Here is a 20662-nt window from a genome sequence, read left to right as displayed (position 1 = left end):
AGAATAAAATCTAAATGATATTCAATAACCCTCGCCCCTAAAATGACCAAAAAGAAAAGAGTGGTAGCACCTACCAATAACTACAATGTAGTTCTTTTTTAAAGATGCACTTTTGGCTTGGGAAATCAGAGGGTACAAAAGCACTCAAAGACTAAACTGTAAATTTAAATCGAAGCAACAAATTATTCAATCTATAGTGCTGCAATGTGGGATCTACTTCCCTAATTTATTGGGTTTGATTAACAATGTAAATACACATTTAAGATGGGAGGTGTGTGGCACTTTACATATCACTGCAGATTGCAGAAGAGGTAGGCTCTACAAAACTTGAGTAAGAAAAGAGAGATGTAGATTTAGATACAAGCAACACTCTCTTTGTCTGTAACATTATTTATTGGGGTTAAACTAACACCATTGGCAAGCTTTATTGATGCCATGAATTATTGGAGTGACAACAATTTTAACAGAATGCCCTACTCAAATTTGTTTCAAAGCACTGTGAATGAGTATCTGATCTCACACCGATCTAAACCTCCCCAACAATTTGACCCAAGTATATAACCAATTTCCTCAATAGATGCTTACAATGAACACCAAGAACCAAATATAGAAAAATAATTCATGCAGCTCTAAAGTGACAATTCCTAAGACCATCCAAATTCGGTGAACTTAGTTCTCCAATAATTCATGCAACTCTAAGAGGGGCAATCTCAAAAAATAAATAAAATTATTAATTGAACCAAATTGAAATGAAAAATAGAGACCAAATTTTCCATTTCTTCAACTTAGGTATCTGCCATGACACCCAAGAGGCAAAATAATACCCAAAAAAGAAAGAAAAAAAATCGTCACCATATCTGAATAATCACCTCAACTACTATATATATACGAAAAATTCATAAAACATATTCTTACAGTTCATTCATACATACATTTATATGTAAATATGAATGTGTGTTTGTGTGCAATACCTCAAGGTTCAAGCTACGATTGAGCTGAGGAAATCAATTTCTCTTCCTCTCCAAGGTTTCTCAAACCTTCTCAATAAATATAAGAATTCTATATACAAAATAATTTCAAAACACTTGATTACAAAGCAATGAACATTTAGGAGAAGACAAACACAAATTTAGGAGAGATCGAACAAAACGGAAGAGTGAACCTTTCTTCCAATTGAAGAATGAACCTTCTGATATGGACACTGGGAATAACCAAACGCACTACGCTCGCCAAAAGAGGGCTGGTTCAGCTTTGCCCAGGCCCTACCCACTGCACGATGACAGTGGCTCAACCACCGTTCTTCAGTCTCTCTCTCAAGGCTTGAACAGAACGCTCACCATTCTCTCTCAATCTCAAACTTTCTCTCTTTTCAGTCTCCTCTCTACCTTGTGTAGAAGATGGAGTTTTTGTAGAGAGATGTTGTGTTGAGCGATGTTCTGCAGAGAGGGATGGCGTGTTGACAAGAAAGAGAAAGAGGATGCGTTGAGAATTGTGCTGATCGGAGAGAGAAATAGTTTTTTTTTTTTCAATTTAATAAGCCTTTGGATTCCTACAGTAGAACCCAAAACATTGGGTTCTGATGTGGTATTTTTGTGTCCAAAAATATCAATAATAAAAATAACCACTTGCAATAGGACGAATCCCGTAGGATGGGGCTATATTGAAGGTGTTGAACCTCAAGGACTGCAGGGGTTTTATTATCAAAATTCGTAAGATTAAAATTAACTTAATTAAAAAGATGATTGATTTGATTTGCTTTAAAAGTAAAGTGCATGAAAATAAAAGAGATTTAAAATAAGAGAGAGTGTAGGGTATTGACTTCACCTCTATCCGCACAACAATGGCTAATCATAATTAATCCCAAAAATTCATTCTATGCATGTTATAAATAAACAAGAAACTACCTTGTTAAAGAATAAGCGTAATCTATCTTCGGTTGGCACGGATCGTCCACCTAACCACTAAGATGCGGTACGACCCGTCTTCCCTAGGTATAAATTATCAAATTCTTTAACAGGATACATATAATCAATGAATAAGTGTAACACATCTTCGGTTAGCACGGACTGTCTACCTAAATTACACTAAACTAGGGTGTAGTACAATCCGTCTTCCCTAGGCATGGCCTATCAAATCCTATTGATCATATGTCAATTAAACCCATTGTATAACCATCATCCTTATAATCACATAAAACAAGAATGATTTGAGATCAATAAAAGTAAAATACTTTCTAAGACAAGAGAAGAATTTCACAAATATTGATTTTGAAATTTAAGAACAATTGCATTTAATAATTAAGAACATAATCAAAAGGTAGCAATTCTCATAATTATACAATCAACATGCATAAATTGAAAATCTAGAAATTAAATACAATCAAACCATTGTGCTTGGATAGGGTTACATCAACACCCCACGAAGGGGTTTAGCCGCTCATGATCTTCTAAGCTCCAAAGATAATTTTCTGATTTCTAGCTCTAGGAAGCGGTGTCCCTGTTTACAATGTTTAGAGCCCTATTTATAGGGATTAGGAGAACCCTAAAAACCCTAGAAACCCTGAGAAAACCGGAGGTCAGTCTCCCAGTCCAATTGGGAGACTGAAAACCAAGCCCAAGCTGTAAAATGAGTCTTGCCGTGCACTGTACGCCCGTGTGCGCTCGATCCAAGATTTGGTGGGCTCGAGCGTAGTGCGCTCGAGCCTAGCTGGTGTGCGCGCGAGCGCAGGCATGCGCTTGATCCTTGATCGCAGACGCTCGAGCGCAGTGCGCTCGACCCCATGAGTGCTGAGCTCGATCCTAGTTCCAGAATGCTCAACTTTTTGATCTTTTGAGCCCAATTTCCAATGGTTTGCCAAATAAGACCTGAAACGCAAAAACAAAACAAAATCAAACAAATAACAGTGCTAAGGAATTAACATATGTAAATTAAGGGGCTTGAATGTGCAACATTCGGTGCTTATTAGGTTCTACTATAGCAGCTGATGATTTAAGGAACCATATAGGAAATCTGCTATGGGACGTTTTTTGCAATTTGTTGGACATATTCCCTACACTTAGGGAACAGACCCCCTTATAAGGAGTGTAGCACCCCAGATTTTTAAAGTCTTATTTTAGAGATATTAAATTGATGCTATGATTATATCAATATTCATATTAGGTAATGGCATTTACTTTGAGGTTGAGATATTTATTGATGATATTAGGTAATAATATTTATTCTTGAGGAATTTATTAGATCTTATGAATATTATTGGAATGAATATTGATTTGAGGTTATTATATCATGATGATGATTTTATATTGATTATTTTATTGGGAGATTTAAGAGATATGATAATTGATGATTGATTGGTATAATTTGGAGTATGATTGTAATAATTGGTGAAATAATAGGATAGTAAATGGTAGGTATAAGGATGGTAGAATGAGAAGGTAGAATAGTATAGGTAGAATAGTATAGGGTTGGTAGAATAGTATAGGGTTGGTGAAATAGTATTTGATTTTCTCCTATAAATAGAGCTCTTCTCCTTCAGTATTTTCACCACTCATCTCCTCTCCCATCTCTTGCATATATTCTTCCTTCTTCCGCTTTTTACTCGGTCTTTCTTCTTTCTAAGAGTGTTTACTCAGAACAGAGAGAGAAAGGGCGAGACCAAGTGCTACAAGAAAGAAAGAACACAAGAGAAACCGAGAGTGAGATGGGAAATTTAAGACAGAGAGCTGAAGAGGAAGAAAGAGAGTTTAGGCGAGAGAGAGAGAGAGAGAGAGAGAGAAAGTCAGTGAAGGGATTGTTATGGGTATGGACCAACTGCAGCAGAACGGGTTTCAAGTAATTACCTTTGATGATCCATTCATGTAATCCACTGTAAGTATTCTTACTTACTGAGTATGATATTGATATCCAATAATACGGATTTTTGTGGTTTTATAACTTGTCTAGCATTTTGCTATATATGATTCAACAATGATTTATATTATCGGAAATCAATTGACTCACTACTTCACAGTTTTTGTAGTGTTTGCAGGAATGGAAAATCAAGGTAATTATGCAGTTGTGATTAGAGATTCATATTGAGATGTACAGAGATTCCAAGTTGGTTAAGTTTTGTCTAGAGTTAGACTGTCGGATAGATCTGTATAAATGCCTTGTACGACATAGCTTTGGGTATTTTTGTATAAAGAAAAGTATTTTAACAGTATTTTTTTGTATTGATAATTACAGTTTTCCGCTATATGAGATTGTTACAGGGAGTGTGCTGGGAATGCTCTTACATATTTTCTTCTACTTCCTTCCTCTTACAAAACACCCATTCGGTTGTTGATGGCTTGAACCAAAAATCTCTCTCATTTCTTCCTCTCCCACATGAAGCATGAATGTTGGCCATAGATTTTGGCTTCTAATAGTGAAGGCATGGCAAATAGTTAACTAAATGGTAAGTTCATTTCTCTCTAATTCTCATTTTCTCTTGCTATTCCATATGAGTTTGAGACTGTTGGCAGAGACGGAGGAGGGGGGAGACCGGCTGGAGCCAAGGTCCCCTTCGCCCCTAATTTTTGGGAAAAAAAAATTAGGCTATAGAAAATAAAAACAGAGAACACCTGACACCGCTGAGAGAGTCAGAGAGAGAGATTGATAGTGAGAGAGTGAGATACAGAGATTGAGAGAGAGAGTTTTGAATTCAGAGAGAGAGAGAGTTGTTGAGTGCTGGCTGGTTAGAAGAAGAAGAAGAAGTGGGTTTCTGCCATTCCGGGTTCCAACGGCTACGAGAGGTAAAATTCTTACCATTTTCTTGTAAATTTTGTTATATTCGTGGGATTATAATTTATAAGCAAGAAATTGTTAGGATTTGTGAATTGTGAGACTTTGGGGTCCGAATTTTGGAGATTTCTCTTTTTGTTTTTTGTTTTTTTGTTTTTTTATTTATGTATGTATGTATGTAATAATGTAATTATGTAAATCTTGGATCTTTTCTCTGCGGGGATTTCTGGGTCTTGATTTGGTATGGCTATGTTGTGGGAATTTTGATGGGTTTTCTTTCTAAAGCATTTTCGTGGAAGTTGTTGTTGTTGTTGTTTTTTTTTTTTTTTTTTTTTTTTTTTTTTTTATTGTTGTTGTTATTTGGTAAATTGATATAATGGTATATTGGTATAGCCATTGATTTGGTATGGCGGTATGGAAATTTTGATGGGTTTTCTTTTTGTATGTGTTTTACTGTTTTATGTATATTTAAGCATACACAATGGTGCATTAGTTTTTATAACTAATGAGTTTTATTTACTTTGATGAACATTGAACAGGATCTTTTTAGGTGAAGTTTCATGCTGTAAGGGTTTCCAAGTATTTGCATGACAAATTTTGTTCTTATTCATCTCCATGAAATTTATGAGTTTTCTTTTGCACAAAGCACAATTAATGTTAATAAACATACATTGATACATAAATACCTATTTGTTGTGTCTGCTCGGCGTGCGTTAATGGATATCATATACGTATGCATATTATTATCAGCATAATAGCATATGTATATATATTAAGCTTTTCTTTTGGGGAATTAATATATTTCATATTTTGGCAGACATGTTTGATGGGTTTTCTTTCTAAAGCATTTTTGTGGAAGTTTTTTTTGGAATTTTATGACTTCTCCTGATTTTGTTTGTAGATGATAAAAAAGTCAAATACAATACTTGGCTTTTTCAAATGAAAAAATGCACAAACTTAATATGTCAATGTTGGTCATACATTATCGCCAGCTTTTGATATCCCAATTTATGAAAATTCTTCTAAAAGACTTTGAAGAGTTGATGGCAATGAATTTAATATTAGTTCATTGGAATTTGATCCTGGATTGCATCATCAGATATGGGAATATGATGTTAATCACCAAGATGAAATTGGAAGAGCTTACATTAATGCTTGCTTGTACTGACCAATGATCTCAAACTACCCAAAATCTGGAAAAAAAAGTCATCTTCGTAGCTTTCAACCTTCGTGGTACAATCTATTTTCTTCATAGCTTGAATATTCACGTAAGAAAGATGCAACCTTTTGTTTACCCTGCTTTCTCTTTAATAAGCCATCTGGGCATTTTATGCAACGTGTATTCATTATAGATGGATTCATGAATTGGAAGAAAGTTAGAAGTGGAAAAGATTGTGTTTTTTTTTCAATCATATAGGGAAATATCCTAATTCATTTCATAGAGTTGCTGAGAGGTCATATAAAGATTTGAAGAACCAATCTCAACATATACCAAATGTGTTTGAAAAGCTCACTTCTGAACAAATTGCAAACAATCTACTGCAGTTAAAAGCCTTAATTGATGTTGTTCGAGTGCTTGCATTTCAAGGTGTTGCTTTTAGAGGTCGGGATGAAAGTGTGAGTGTAGCAAATTGTGAAAATTTTCTTAAGATATTAGGTTTGACGATTTCATATAATAAACAACTTGCTGAAGTGATCGCTAAAGCTCCCAAAAATGTCACTTACACATCACCAACGGTACAAAAACAAATTTTACATCTTTTTTCAACCAAAGTGAAGGAAGTAATTCGTAATGAAATTGGTAATACAAAGTTTTGCCTAATTGTTGATGAAGCTCGTGATGAGTCAATGAAGGAGCAAATGGCTATAGTTTTAAGATTTGTTGACAAGAATGGTGTTGTGCAAATTTATTTAACTCGCAAGTGCACGAATCGATTGTAGTTTAATGGATTGCAAGTGCGAGGTCGATCCCACAGAGAATTGTATTTTTGAAAGAGCAATTTATATCTAAACTAATTAAATCCTAATCTAGTTCTAAAAGGGTTTTGATTTTTGAGTTTTGAAAATTAAAGGATAAACATAATCAAAATAAAATAAGTAAATCTAAGGATAAAGGTACTAAGGTTTGGGAATTCACACTCACCAAATTATAACAACATACTTTATGTTCATCAATATTAATCCGAAGTTCTCACAAATTAAATCATAGATATGTTTTACTATGCTTCAAAGAATTAATCAAAACCATCCCATGTATCCATTCATTGACCAAATCACAAAAGGAATCCAAATTCAATTGAAACACCAGATGTATCCGTAGAACAAATCACAAGGGATATCCAATTTTTATGAGTTAAAAGCCAAGCAATCAATCATATGAAATTATCTCAAATCATCAAATGTATCCTTGAATCACAAGAGATATCCAAGAATCACTCCATACAATTGATTAGAAGTAAAACAATTGAAATATAAAACCCAATAAAATCAGAATAATAAAAACTTACATAAAAGTATTGATGTTCTTCATCGGTGAGGCTTCATCCCCAACCTTAGTTGGGAATTTAGCTCCACATAAAAATAAAATCTAAACCTAAACCTAAACCTAAAGAAAAACTAAACAAAAGAATTTTGCTCTCTGGGATTGTGTGTCTTTTCTTGAATGCAAAGAAGTCTATTTATAGGCTTAGGGAAGTCCTAGAAGCCCAAGTAAACCTAGATAATTCGGAAGTCTGTCTCCCAGTCAAAATAGAAGTCTGAAATCGGAATAGGATTCGTCCAAATTTGTGTCTCTTAATTGCGGGGCGATTTTGACATAGAAACCGTCCGAATTATGAAAATCCTATTTCACAACAAATTGTAGTATTTTGAGCTAGCTTTCCAATACCGTTTGAATCATTTCAATCCGATATTTGAACGGAGAGTTATGGTCAAAATACTAAGATGTGTGCAGAATCTGAATTTGAATCCGATCCGAAATCTTATCCAATCTGAACTTTAATCTGATTTAACCTTTCCTTAGATTTGGTTAGACTTAACCACACAATCTAAGTCTTCTCAAAGTATGCTTTCTTCCAAACTTCGCATTTTTCCCTTTAAAGCTGCAGTTTTTCTTCAATGACCTACAAAACACTAAAAACACAAAACTAACACAAAATATTAAATAACGACACAGCTAAAGGATTAACTAATGTAAATAAAGGGGTCCAAATATGCAATATTTGGCACTTATCAAATGGCTTTGTGCAATAACGCTTTTTTGGACTTGTTTATGTTTCTGATACTGCGGCATTAAGATTAAAAAAATGTATATATTCTGTATTGTCTAAACATCAGCTAAACATTCAAAATATTTGAGGGCAGTGATAAGATGGCGCAAGTAATATGCGAGGGGGGTGAAATGGGTTGTAAGCTTTGGTTTCAAATGATTGTCCATAGGGGTGATCAAGCGGTTTTTATTAACCATTTTTTAACCGCTAACCGCCTAGGCGGTTGCGGTTATTGGTTAGGGGGTTTCAAACACGGCTAACCGCTAACCACTTTTTCAAACATAATATACATTTCTATTATATATAAATATAACAATAAGTTGTTGTAGTATAGTGGTAATTAGCCCCTTAATTCATGCAGGTGACTTGGGTTCGATTCTCACTAATTGAGTTTAATTTTTTATTTTCAATATTTTTAATAATAAAAAAAATATATTATCATGTTAGGGTTTTTTGTTTAGGTTTTGTAAGTTGACGCAGCCTCCCTCTCCCTCTCCCTCTCCCTCTCCCTCTCCCTCATTTCCCAGACACCTCCAGCCTCCCTCTCCCTCATTTTAGGATTCAAAGTCACCCTTCGAAGACGAAGAGCATGACGTCGTACATCACGACACCATAGAGCATTTTTTCAATCCTCAAATCCCATCCTAAGTATTTTTCAAGTTTTTTTTTTCATGAATCTCTGATATTAGATGTTTGATTTTGGGGTTTTGTTCGATTTTACATAACACACTTTATTTTTTCTTGTTCGATTTCTCTACCTCTCGACTGCTCGACCTTCTCTCTACAGCAGTGCGTCGTTCTCTCTACCCCGGTGACCATTTTTAAGTATTTTGTCCTGAATATCTGAGATTAGATTTTCGATTTTGGGGGTTTGTTAGATTTTACATATCATGATTTTTTTTTTTCTGTATTTACATATCTACTGCTTAAAAATTAATTTTGAAGATTTTGTTTTGGAATAGATTTAAAATTAACTCCTTTATATTCATCTCATCCTCATGGAATATATTTAAAATTACATGAGAGGTTCTAGGAGTTGCTCGTATGTTTATCAGATATAATGGTATATGCAGTAAGTTCTCTCATGGTGTTTATTGTAATAGATTACCTATAAATAAAAAATGTTGTTGCATGGTGTATGTTTGGTGTGCAAACTAGAGTTGGAATTATTCCCAAGAAAAATGCTAAGGAGGTACTTCTGAATTTAAGGTCAAGTATGATGGGAGACATAAATAAAACATAGTAGATATATCATGGGAGATAGGACAAAGTTCCCTTCTGTTTGCGGCAAAATGAGACTTAAATGAAGAAACACTTAAAGGTTGATATTGAAATTATTTTGATCTAGAAATGATTCCTAGTTTGGGATGCTTTGAGTCTTTGATTTCTTTGTCTTTTCTTTAGCCACCTTGAGTCGTTTTGTTGTGTTACTAGATTACACTCTCTCTGTTTTGTTTTAACAGTGAAGTTCTCCCCCACCTAGACAAGATTCAAAGATAATAGTCAAGTATGATGCTTGAGGAAGTTGTAGTCATTTTCTGCTGAAATTATCTTTCTTGGCTGTGGTTAATTGTTCTAATTGCACATTATTATCTATATAATAACAGATGGATGACACTTTGAGTGATGCATGTATTGTGCCCACGGACACACATACCCCTCCTCTTGGGATAGATTCTACTGAAAATGTTAAAAACTAATCATCTGTCCTCAATTCAGGACAACAACAAACCACTAGTTGATGTATAAATGAGCCTATTGTATGGGAACATTTCAAGAAAATGAAACCTATTGACAAGGAAAATCTTAAAGATAGATACAATTATTGCGAAAGGTTAATAGAGTGTCATTATAGGAGAAATGAAACGTCATCCATGATGACACACCTTACCTCTGGTTGCCAAAACTCTCCACTTAGAAAATCTAAAGTAACCAAAGGCCAAACTCTATTGCAAATGTCACTTTTGAAATCAGCGGAAGGCACTATTAGCAACTAACTTGGAGTCATGAAGTATGATCCTGAAAAATGTAGGACTTTGTTGACCAAGTATTTCATTGAAAGTGAGATGCCTTTTAGGCATGTTGAGAGTCCTTCATTTAGAAAATATACAAATGAACTTGAACCTAGGTTCAAATTACCAAGCCGTACTACCCTACAAAGAGATTGCTTGAAAATGTATGAGAGCGAAAAGCTTATGTTGAAAGATTTTTTGAAAGGTTTGCTTAACTATTGATACATGGACATCTATTCAAAATTTGGGCTACATGTGTGTTACTACTCACTTAATAGATAGTGATTAGAAAATGCATAAAAAAATAATTAAGTTTTGCCAAATTTTCGATCATAAGGGTGAATCTATTAGAAGAAAGTTGGAGACTGCATTGTTAGAGTGGGAGATTGATAGTGTTTTTACTATTACAATTGATAATGCCTCGGCCAAGAAGTTGGGGATTGAGCATATAAAGACTAGGATGCAAAATAAGCATTCTGCTGTTTTAGGGGGCAAATTTATTCACATTTGGTGTGCTGCCCATATTTTAAATCTTGTTGTAAAGGATGACATAGATGACTTAAGTGATGAAGTTGGTAATATAAGGAATGCGGTGAAATATGTAAGGTCTTCACGGGTAAGGATGGCGAAGTTTAAAGGTTGTATAAAATGAGAAAATATTCAATGTACGAAGATGATGTGCCTAGATGTTGCAACAAGATGGAATTTTACATACTTAATGCTGAGCATCGCAAAGAAGTACCAAAAAGCTTGTGACCTACTAGGTAAGGATGATGGCCATCTGTTTGATGTTCCTTCCATTACTAACTGGGAAAGTTAGGGCACTTGTGAAATTTTTGAAGACTTTTTATGATGCAACGTTTAAGTTTTTAGGTAAATGTTGATAAATTAGTTATTTGCAAATTCAATTTATTTTTCATTATTTATTAATTCATTTTAGTTATTTATTACTTTTTAGGTTCAATTCATGTCACCTCCAATTCATATTTCATGTAACTTTGTATCATTCAACATACATTGAGTGATGGGTGTCTTAGTCTTGATCCTATCTTGAGTGCTGCGAGTTTAAGTATGAAACTTAAGTATGAAAAGTGATGAGTACCAAATATTGCATATTTAGACCCCTTAATTTGCATTTGCTAAGCTTTTAGTTTTATTATTTTCTAATGTTTTGGTTAGTTTTGATGTTTTAGTGTTTTTCAGGTTGCTAAGGGAAAACTGCGCCTTTAAAGGGAAAATCCATTAATTCTGGGGCTTAAGACACTTTAGGGAACATTGTCAGCGAATCTGAATCGAGCGATAATTCGCACCCGACGAGTCTCACTAAAAAGGCCATATCTAGAGTTGTAGAGCTCGGATTGAAGTGATCTTGGTGTCATTGGAAAGCTAACTCAAAGATTTACAAAGTTATGTTTCACAAGAGTTGGCTAACTCCATAGGTAGTGCGCTTGAGTGCACATATAGTGCGATCGATCATACTTGTGCCCATCAAAAGTGGAAAGTGCATGCTCAAGTGCGATCAAGCGCACTCGGCCGACCTGGCAGCGCTGAAACCCTAAAACTAGCTTATAAATATCATTCTTTTCTATTGTAAATGTACGGAGAAGCGCCAGGGGCACCGTACTTTGTCAATTTTTGACTTTTCTAGGTTTTTGGAGCTTTGAACTCCAATTCAATTGTCAGTTTTATGTTTTTTTCATGATGTCAATGAATTTTGTTATGATTTTTGTTATCATGAGAGACTGAAACTTTTAACTAAGGTTGAAGATGAAGCCTTGTCATTGATAAACATTCATGTTCTTGTTATTTTATGTATACAATTCGATGTTTAATAAAATTGTAGTTCAAATTTAATTCAATTACTTGATTAATTTCATTTGATTGAGACTTATATCCATTGTGATCTACAGATACAGTGGATGATTTGTCTTTTATTCATGCAAAGTTTTATATTCGTTGTGTTTTATCCTTGGATACATCAAATGATTTGATTGAAACTTATATCCATTGTGATCTACGGATACAGTGAATGATTTGATCTCAATTTTATATTCGTAGTGATTTGTTTAACGGTTGGATTCATCGAATGATTTAATATACATGTTTACGAAATTTGAACAATGAATAAAACCAATTGTTTGTCGGGTGTATGCATAAAATGAAAGAATATGTTGTTTGATTTGGCGAGGCGGATTCGGAAAACCTTAGTGCTTTTCCATTAATTGTTTTTAAATCACCATGTTTGTTTTATTTTGCACGACAAAATTTGAAAATTCGGACCTAGGTTGAAATAGGGTTAATTTAAATTAGAAAATTGGTCTTTGCAGCACAACTCCTTGTGGTTTGACCTCGCACTTGCACACACTTTATTGCAAACGACTTGTGCGCTTGCGAGTACAATTAAATTTGTACATCAAAAAGTATTGGGGGAATATTGATAGCATCAACTTTATGATGTATGTTGCTTTTATTCTTAACCCCCGTTCTAAGATGAAGGCATTGGTGTTTTGGTTGAAAAAATGCAATGGGCCTAAGTGGGTAGAAAAGATATAGGGAATGGTGAAAGCTCTTCTAAAATGTTTGATGGATCAGTACAATAAGTTCCATATGGGGGAGTCGTATGTTAATGTGAGTATTAGAAGTTCAAATGATGCTTATGTTAATATTATTTGTAATGACTCGGAAGATAGCGAAACGCAATTTAGAAAGATGTTCTCCCAACATGTTGAGAAAGAGAATGATTTGTAGTGTAGGTCCGAGTTGGATCAGTATTTACATGATGGGTGTGAAGCAGACACAGAAGAGTTTGATATTTTAGCTTGGTGGAAGAGTAATGCATCCAACTATCCTATCCTCGCAGAGATAGCTTATGATATATTGGCCATCCCTATTTCCTCTGTTGCATCTGAGTCCGCATTTAGCACCGATAGACGTGTATTGGATTCCTTTAGGAGTTCATTGTCTCCAATTACTATTGAGGCCTTGATTTGCACACAAGACTGGTTATTGGACCGCTTAAGCCATGATGAGTCGGAGGATTTTTTGGAAAGCTGTGATGATCTAGGTAAATGTTTTTAAATTAGTTATTTGCAAATTCATTTACTTTTCATTAATTATTAATTCATTTAACTTGTTTTATTGTAGATGGGCCTCAAGCTTCAAGTTCAATGATCGAATTTGACTGAATTATCATTTTTTGAATTGTCATGGTAATTTTTTGAATGAGACCAAATAGTGATGGAAGTAGAATTGAATATATTTATGTTTGTGTTCCTTGTTTGGGATATCTACTCTAAGGCTTTTTAACAACTGGGTTTTCCTTGATTTTTATATTTGTATTACTATGGGTTAGGAATTTGATCATATATATATATATATATATATATATATATATATATATATATATATATATATATATATTATGCTAATAGCTTTTGGGTTTTTTAAGGTACCCTTTACATTTTTTTTTTTTTTTATATATATATATATATGAGCTCATTTTGGAGCAAGCCCAATGTGGTATATTGCAACCTATATGCTTGTTAAATAGTGCATATTTTGATGCCAACAAAGGCACAAAAAAGGGCAAAATAAGCCAAAAACTGAAAATTGGACCAAAAGGCAAAAAATAAAACGAACCTGAAAACAAAAAAGAAAAAAAGGTGGAAAAAAAACATTTAAAGTAAGCAAAAAAAAAGGGCTTAATTTCCAAAGTTGGCCCAAAAAGAAAGCCCAAACAAAGCCCAAAAAAGCAGTTAGTAAAAAAAGCGATTGGCCAGATGTGGTTAATCGCTAACCGGTGATTAACCGCATATACGGTTAACCGCTTAGCAGTTAGTAAAATGTACTAACCGCTTAAGTGGCTGCGGTTAGTGGTTTCAGCCATTAACCGCTAACCCTAACCGCATGATCACCCCTAATTGTTCATATGCTTACTACATTCATTGTTTCACATATCGTTTACAATTGGCATTAGTGGCAGCATCAAAAGAAGTTATTTCTGTTCATCAATTTTTTACCAATTTCAGTTTTTTTGTCAATTTTGTTTACACCTCATGCAATTGGTATGAAGAATTGCGGGTCGCCTAAGCTGCTGAAAATGCTTACATGATTGCAATTGATGAGATTGAGAGTGGAATGGAACTTAATCAAATTAGTACGCTACAATGACCTAGAGATATGCGTTGGAGTTCTCACTTGAGATCAGTTTTTAACTTGATCAAAATTTTTAGTCCAGCTTGTGAAGTTATTGTTAAAACCACTGATGTGGGAACTACTTCTTCCCAACGAGTAGAAGCTGATTCAGTTCATCAGGTAATAACGTCATTTGAATTTATATTCATCCTACTTCTCATGAAAAAAACTATGCAGATCACCGATCATCTATCTCAAGCATTGCAATCCAAATCTTAAGACATTTTAAGTGCTATGCATCTTGTTTCATCCACTAAAAGGTGTATCCAACGATATAGAAATGACAAATTTGAAGTTTTACTTACCAAAGTGAAGTCAATTTGCAATAAATGCAACATAGATGTTCTAAATATGAATGCATGTTATATTGAGAGAAGAGGTCGAGCTCGCCATCAACAAGCTGACTTTACAATTGAGCATCATTATTGTGTGGATATTTTTTGTGTTGAAATAGATTCTCAATTGCAAGAATTAAATCGCCGATTTAGTGAGCATGCAGTGGAGCTGCTTATTCTCGGCTCGACTCTTGATCCTTGAGCTGTGCTTGAGTCTTTTAGAATTGATGTTATTTGTCAGTTGGTAAATAAATTTTATCCACAAGACTTCACCAATCTTGAAAAATTACAGTTGGAAATAGAACTTCACTATTATGAGCATGATATAGTTCAACATTCAAGTTTCCAAAGGATTGTTAAATATTTCCGAATTGTGCCAATGGTTGGTTAGAACCGGAAAATCAACTATCTACCAACTTGTTTTTCGAGTTGTTGTGCTTTTGCTTACTCTTCCCATTTTTTCCGTAACTACAGAACGAGCATTTTCAGCCATGAATATCATCAAAACTAGGCTTCGTAACAAAATTGAAGATGAGTTTCTAATGGATTCTTTGATGTTGTACTTTTAAAAAAAAATTCCTGCGACACTTAATATAGATTCAATCATAGATGATTTTCGGGATATGCAAACATGTCGAGTTTCATTTTGATAGGTGTTTGAGCTAAAATTTGAATTGTATTATGACACAACTATCTATGTATTTTTTTCTTCGTATGTTTATCTTTTTGTTAAAACTAAATTGAAGCTAATTTTTTTTTTTTTTTTTTGTATACATTACTTTTATGTATTTTAAATGTATACCTCAGTCCTCCCCAGCAAACTTTCTGGATCCATCCCTGATTGTTGGAGTTAGATTTTGAACTCAAAAATCACCCTTAAGAGGGTTGTACACGTTTTCCTTTATGGCTTAAAACATATTGTTTTCACTCAAGCAACTTCACTCTCTTTCATGTATGAACTAAGTTTGAGCTTGGGCTTTGGTTCAAATCCACTCTTCTCCCATTTCCAAGTACCAAGTTACGTTTGTTGACATTCAAACATCCAATTTACCAATTGGATTGAGGTAATTTCGTAATCCCTAATTTTCCTTTAAGTTAGGTCAATTTTTGAGTGTGTGGCTAAATTCCTAAAATTGGCTTAGGGCTTTTGTGTGTAGTGAATTGCTACACGTTATTTAAGCATTGGGTTGTCAAATTAATGGAATAAAACTTCAATTTTGCCTATGGTTGAAGTAAGGGTGTAAACCCTAATTTTATAGTTTGAATTAAATTTGAGGCTTTTGGTATCGGAACACTAGGAATGCTATTTAAATGGGTTAATTACATTTTAGATGCTAATTAATCCTAGGTTTTCATGGGTTCCATAGAAATTGATTCTATGAGTTTCCTTGTAGTGAGAGATGCTTGTGGGATTCAAGTATCCTGGTGAAGTTTGAGTTGTTGGAGCCTATAATAGAGTTTAACTATGTGTTTATCATGTAAATACATAGGTGGGTCAAGGTTGCTAAGAGAACCCAAGTGGATCATTGTAAGTATTTTACTTACTAGGCAAAAAGATACTATTTTTAAAGTATAAAAGATGTTTTGGATGGATGACTGATGTAAGGTGTTTTGTGATACTATGACTATGTAATGATGTTTCATGAGATGTGTTGGATGAATGTTTGATGTAATGTTTCCATGAGCTCTTATGGGTTGGAAGATAATATGATGATTATGTTATTATGAGAATATTTATGCTTTAAATAGTTGATGACACTATTTCATGATTTTTATGACATGAGTTATGATAGTATATGAGTTCAAAGTTTTGTTAACATAAGCATGAACATGGCATAAGCAATGGAACGGAAATGGGGTTCAATTCCGGTGGTGATTGAGTGTGGTCTCACTACTGTAGAGCTGGCCACATGCATAACGAAAATGGGGTGACAACTCCAGTGGTGATTGAGTGTGGTCTCACTACCGAAGTGCTGGCCTCATGCAAAGAAGGAAATGGGGTTCAACCCCAGTGGTGATTGAGTGTGGTCTCACTACCGTTGAGCTAGCCACATGCATAACGAAAACGGGGTGACAATTCTGGTGGTGATTGAGTGTAGTCTCACTACTGGAGAGCTGGCCTCATGCATAACGAAAACGGGGTGACAACCCCAATGGTGATTGAGTGTAGTCAGTCTCACTACCGTAAAACTAGCCTCACAATGAGAATGGTACAAGATGATGAACATGAGCATATATAGCATATGGTTGTATGATGATGATGATTGGTTTTATATGATCTTTATATTAGGCGTATCAGTATACATATGTGACTGGTATGGGACAGACACATATGTATATCGTTACGACTGGTTGCATATGATGATTTTTATGCTAGACGTATTAGTATGCATATGTGACTGGTATGGGACGGACGCACATTTATACCGTTATGGCTTGATGATGCATGCTTATATAGTTTATATTGGACAAAATGAATGAGTTCTATACTGCTGAGCGTTTCTATTTTATGGAGACAGCGGGCTCATAATTCCACATGTATCATAGGTGGTGGTAATTCCCTTGGTGCAGATGATGTGGTTAATGTTGATGCAGGTGTAGGGACTTTTGATGATGACACAGTGGCTATGTATCTGGGTTACTACAATGTCTGAGGTATAGATGCGTCGGATGTTATTTTGTCAGACTAGATGATACTCCCATTTGTATAAGCACTCATGGATATGCTTAGCTGTTGGTATTTTGTATATGGCTGGTGTTGCATGTGACCCTTTTGTATAGTCATTCTTTTGTATGTAAATTTTCCTTACTTAGATGTACTAATCAACTCTGATGTGTTATGTATGTCTTAAGTTATTTATATTCCACTACAAAGATATGAACTCTGATTAATCATGGATGATGCATATAGCTCTGTGAGACTTATTAATTTGTCAATCAGGTTAATGTACGGGTTCATGGCATATTGCAGTATTGCCATGCCACTGTGACAATCCGCTTTGTTGTGGGTTATTGGTTTTTAAAAAGAAAGAAAAAAATTTTAGTCATGTTTTTATCTAGCAGGTAGTCAAAACCTCATTCGAACGAGTAAGTGAACTCAGTTGCAACTCGTTCGGACGAGGTTGCAGACAAGGTGCTCTGTGATAAAATTGTCTCTTCATCCGAAGTTCATTTGGATGAGACTACAAATGAGACGTTCTGTGCCTCCTCATCTGAAGAGTGTTTGGACAAGATAGCAAACGAGGCCCTCTGAAAGAAGTTCCTTTGGATGAAGAGACTCATGTTCGAACGAGAAAGCCCAGAAGACAACTTTTCTTTTGTTTGTTATAGATTTTACCATTTGTCTCATTAATCCAACATGTTTAATTTAAAATGTGGGCCTATGTCAAACATAACAAAAATAGACCACCAAATAATGGGCCAACAATGGGCCAAAAATATGTACATGTTAACAAAGGGCCAAAAGGATAAGGGCAACTATGAACTCTTTTGAATTTTATTTTATTTTTTTATTGTTTTTTTCCTCTCTCTTCTCCCATGCCGATAACACTTATTTCTTCCTTCTTTTCTTTTTCCTCTTCTTTCTCCTTCTCTTTTCTTTTCTTTCTCTTTTCTCACCTTCTCCCCTTCACTTTGTCCATAACAGAGAATGAAGTGGGAGAGCGAGACAAATAGAAGATCCGAGATCAGAGTGGGCCGAGTCATAGATCGAGATTTTTTTTTTCCTGACCAAACTGGCACCACCGGTTGGTTATGTTGTTTGTGGGATGCCGGATCTATGAGCAACGTGAACCATGCAGCGGAATAAAAGATGAAGATTGAGAAGCCATGTAGCGAAATATTAGGGACTACATTTTTTTTTTCCCTTGATCGACGATGCATGGAAGGAGCAAGAAGGTTGGACAATGTCTTTGGGAGGCTTATGGTGGTTGTTGGTGACAGTCTTCCACAAAATGGTAGATATGAGCCTCGCAAGCTTGTTTATGAAATTATTTTTCCAGATTAGATTGCAATGAAGGCGTGGATAGATTCTGGAATTATTTTTCCAGATCTGACCAGAAATGGGAACCACTACGACGGGTGGAAATCAGTCCACATGTTTTCTGGCTAGCGAAAACGAGTAGTACCAACACCCAAAGAAATAAAATATGGCAAAGCAAATGCCAGGGCAGTAACAAAATCTAACAAGCTTAAGGTGGAAACAAAGATAAAAGAAATAAGGGGTTTTGTGATTGTGAAAACAATCCGAACCAAATGCTAAGAAACAAAACTAAAAAATTAGAATCTAGAATCTAATAACTGGTGCTAGCCTATTAGCTCTGATATCATGTAAGAACTCATAATGCGGAATATAAATGACAAGAACATAGAATAAACACAAGGAGATTAAAGCGGTTCTACATATAGCCTACATCCACACACTAAAGCCATATATGCTACATCTTGCTTTTATTAAGTGATTTGATAGTACATAGGAGGCCTCAATATATAGAAGCCAAATGGAGAGAGACTCTCATACATAAGCAATGTAGGACAAGCCCACATACTCTCTAACATTCCCCCTCATATCTCAGTTTAATATTTGAATTGGTATATATTTTTGGTTTGGTTTCTATAGTTATCACTTTACTTTGTAATTATCTTCGATTGTAAATTGGTTATACATTTACTTGTAAATAGAAACATTGGCTAGCAATGTACATTCACTGAGCCATTTCTGAATTTATTCCTTTTTCTTATAGGAAAAATTACAGTTTACCCCACTGAAGTTGACAACGTTTTTCAATTCGAACACCAAAGTTTCAATTTTTGTAATCCACCAACCCCAAAGTTCCAAATTTTTGCAATTTGACCAATTGTATCCAAAACTTCCCATATTGCCCCTAATTTTTATTTATTTTATTTTTTATAAAAAAATTTAAAAAAAATTCGGGGTGGCTCTTTGGCCATCTGGCTATTTTTACAGACCTAAATTTATTTATTTTTTCATAATTTTTTTTTTAAAAAATAAAAATTAGGGGAAATATGAGAATTTTGGGATAATATTGGTCAAATTGAAAAAAATTGAAACTTTGTAGGGGTGGATTGCAAAAATTGAAACTTTGGTATTCGAATTGAAAAACGCTGTCAACTTTGGAGGGGTAAACTGTAATTTTCCCTTTCTTATATGGTATCAAAGTCTTCTAGGTTCACAGCCAATCTCGATCAAATGACACCTTCATCCTCTTTCGCTACTGTTGTTTTCAACATACCAAACATCTCTCATCTAAGCAACAGAAAACTCAACAATTCCACTAATTATCTTTCGTGAACTTCACAATTTCTTCCTACCCTATGATGCAATGACTTGCTCGGTATTGTTGATGGAACCGAGTCTTGTCCTCCAAAATTTCTTGATGTCTTTGACAGCAAAGAAAATCCTCAAGTTAACCCAAATTTTGTTGTCTGGGTCAAGAAGGACTAGTGGTGCTTGAGTTGGTTAAATACTTGTTTATCTAAGAGTGTCCTTTCCTCAGTCTATGGATTGGAAACCTCATGACAAGTTTGGAGCTACCTTGCTTCAAGATTTGCTTCCCAATCTCGTTCCAAGATAGAACAAATCAAGTGACAATTGTAGTCTCTACAACAAGGAACCTCTTCTTGTTATGAATTTCTGCAATTGGCTAAGTCATGTGTTGATCAACTTGCTGCCATTGGCAAACCAGTTGATGATGACGACCTTATATCTTATGTGATAGGTAGTTTGAACTCCTCATACCATTCTTTTATCACATTTATTAATTTACAATTAGAGATACTAGTTTATCTTACGATCAGTTCCAAACATAATTGTTGAATCATGAGATGTTGATTGTCAACTCTCGAAAGTCCACTGAGCAAGAAGTAGGTGGCTTTGCTCTTTATTCTCAGAAGACCAAGAACCATAAATACCGCAGGAACAAGCCAATTGGTGGTGCTCACCGACCACAGAATCAACGCTTCTCCTTGAAGCAAAATCAAAACTCTGGTTCTTTTGCCCCCCAAAAAACATAACAACCAGTTGAGTGGCACCTCTCAATCCTTCTCCACTAGACCCCCTTGCTAGATTTGT

The 20662-nt window shown here is 34.8% G+C and overlaps 1 pseudogene; it reads left to right on the top strand.

Moving 5' to 3' along the window:
• The first annotated feature begins 5888 nt into the window (after nucleotides 1-5888).
• LOC148583351 (uncharacterized) lies at nucleotides 5889-15221 on the top strand (annotated as a pseudogene).
• The last annotated feature ends 5441 nt before the right edge of the window (nucleotides 15222-20662 follow it).

This window comes from Corylus avellana, chromosome 10, assembly GCF_965113065.1.
Source record: "Corylus avellana chromosome 10, dhCorAvel1.hap1.2, whole genome shotgun sequence".
Classification (NCBI taxonomy): domain Eukaryota; kingdom Viridiplantae; phylum Streptophyta; class Magnoliopsida; order Fagales; family Betulaceae; genus Corylus; species Corylus avellana.
Note: the sequence above shows the minus strand (reverse complement) of the source record. Positions and strands in the feature narration are given on the sequence as shown.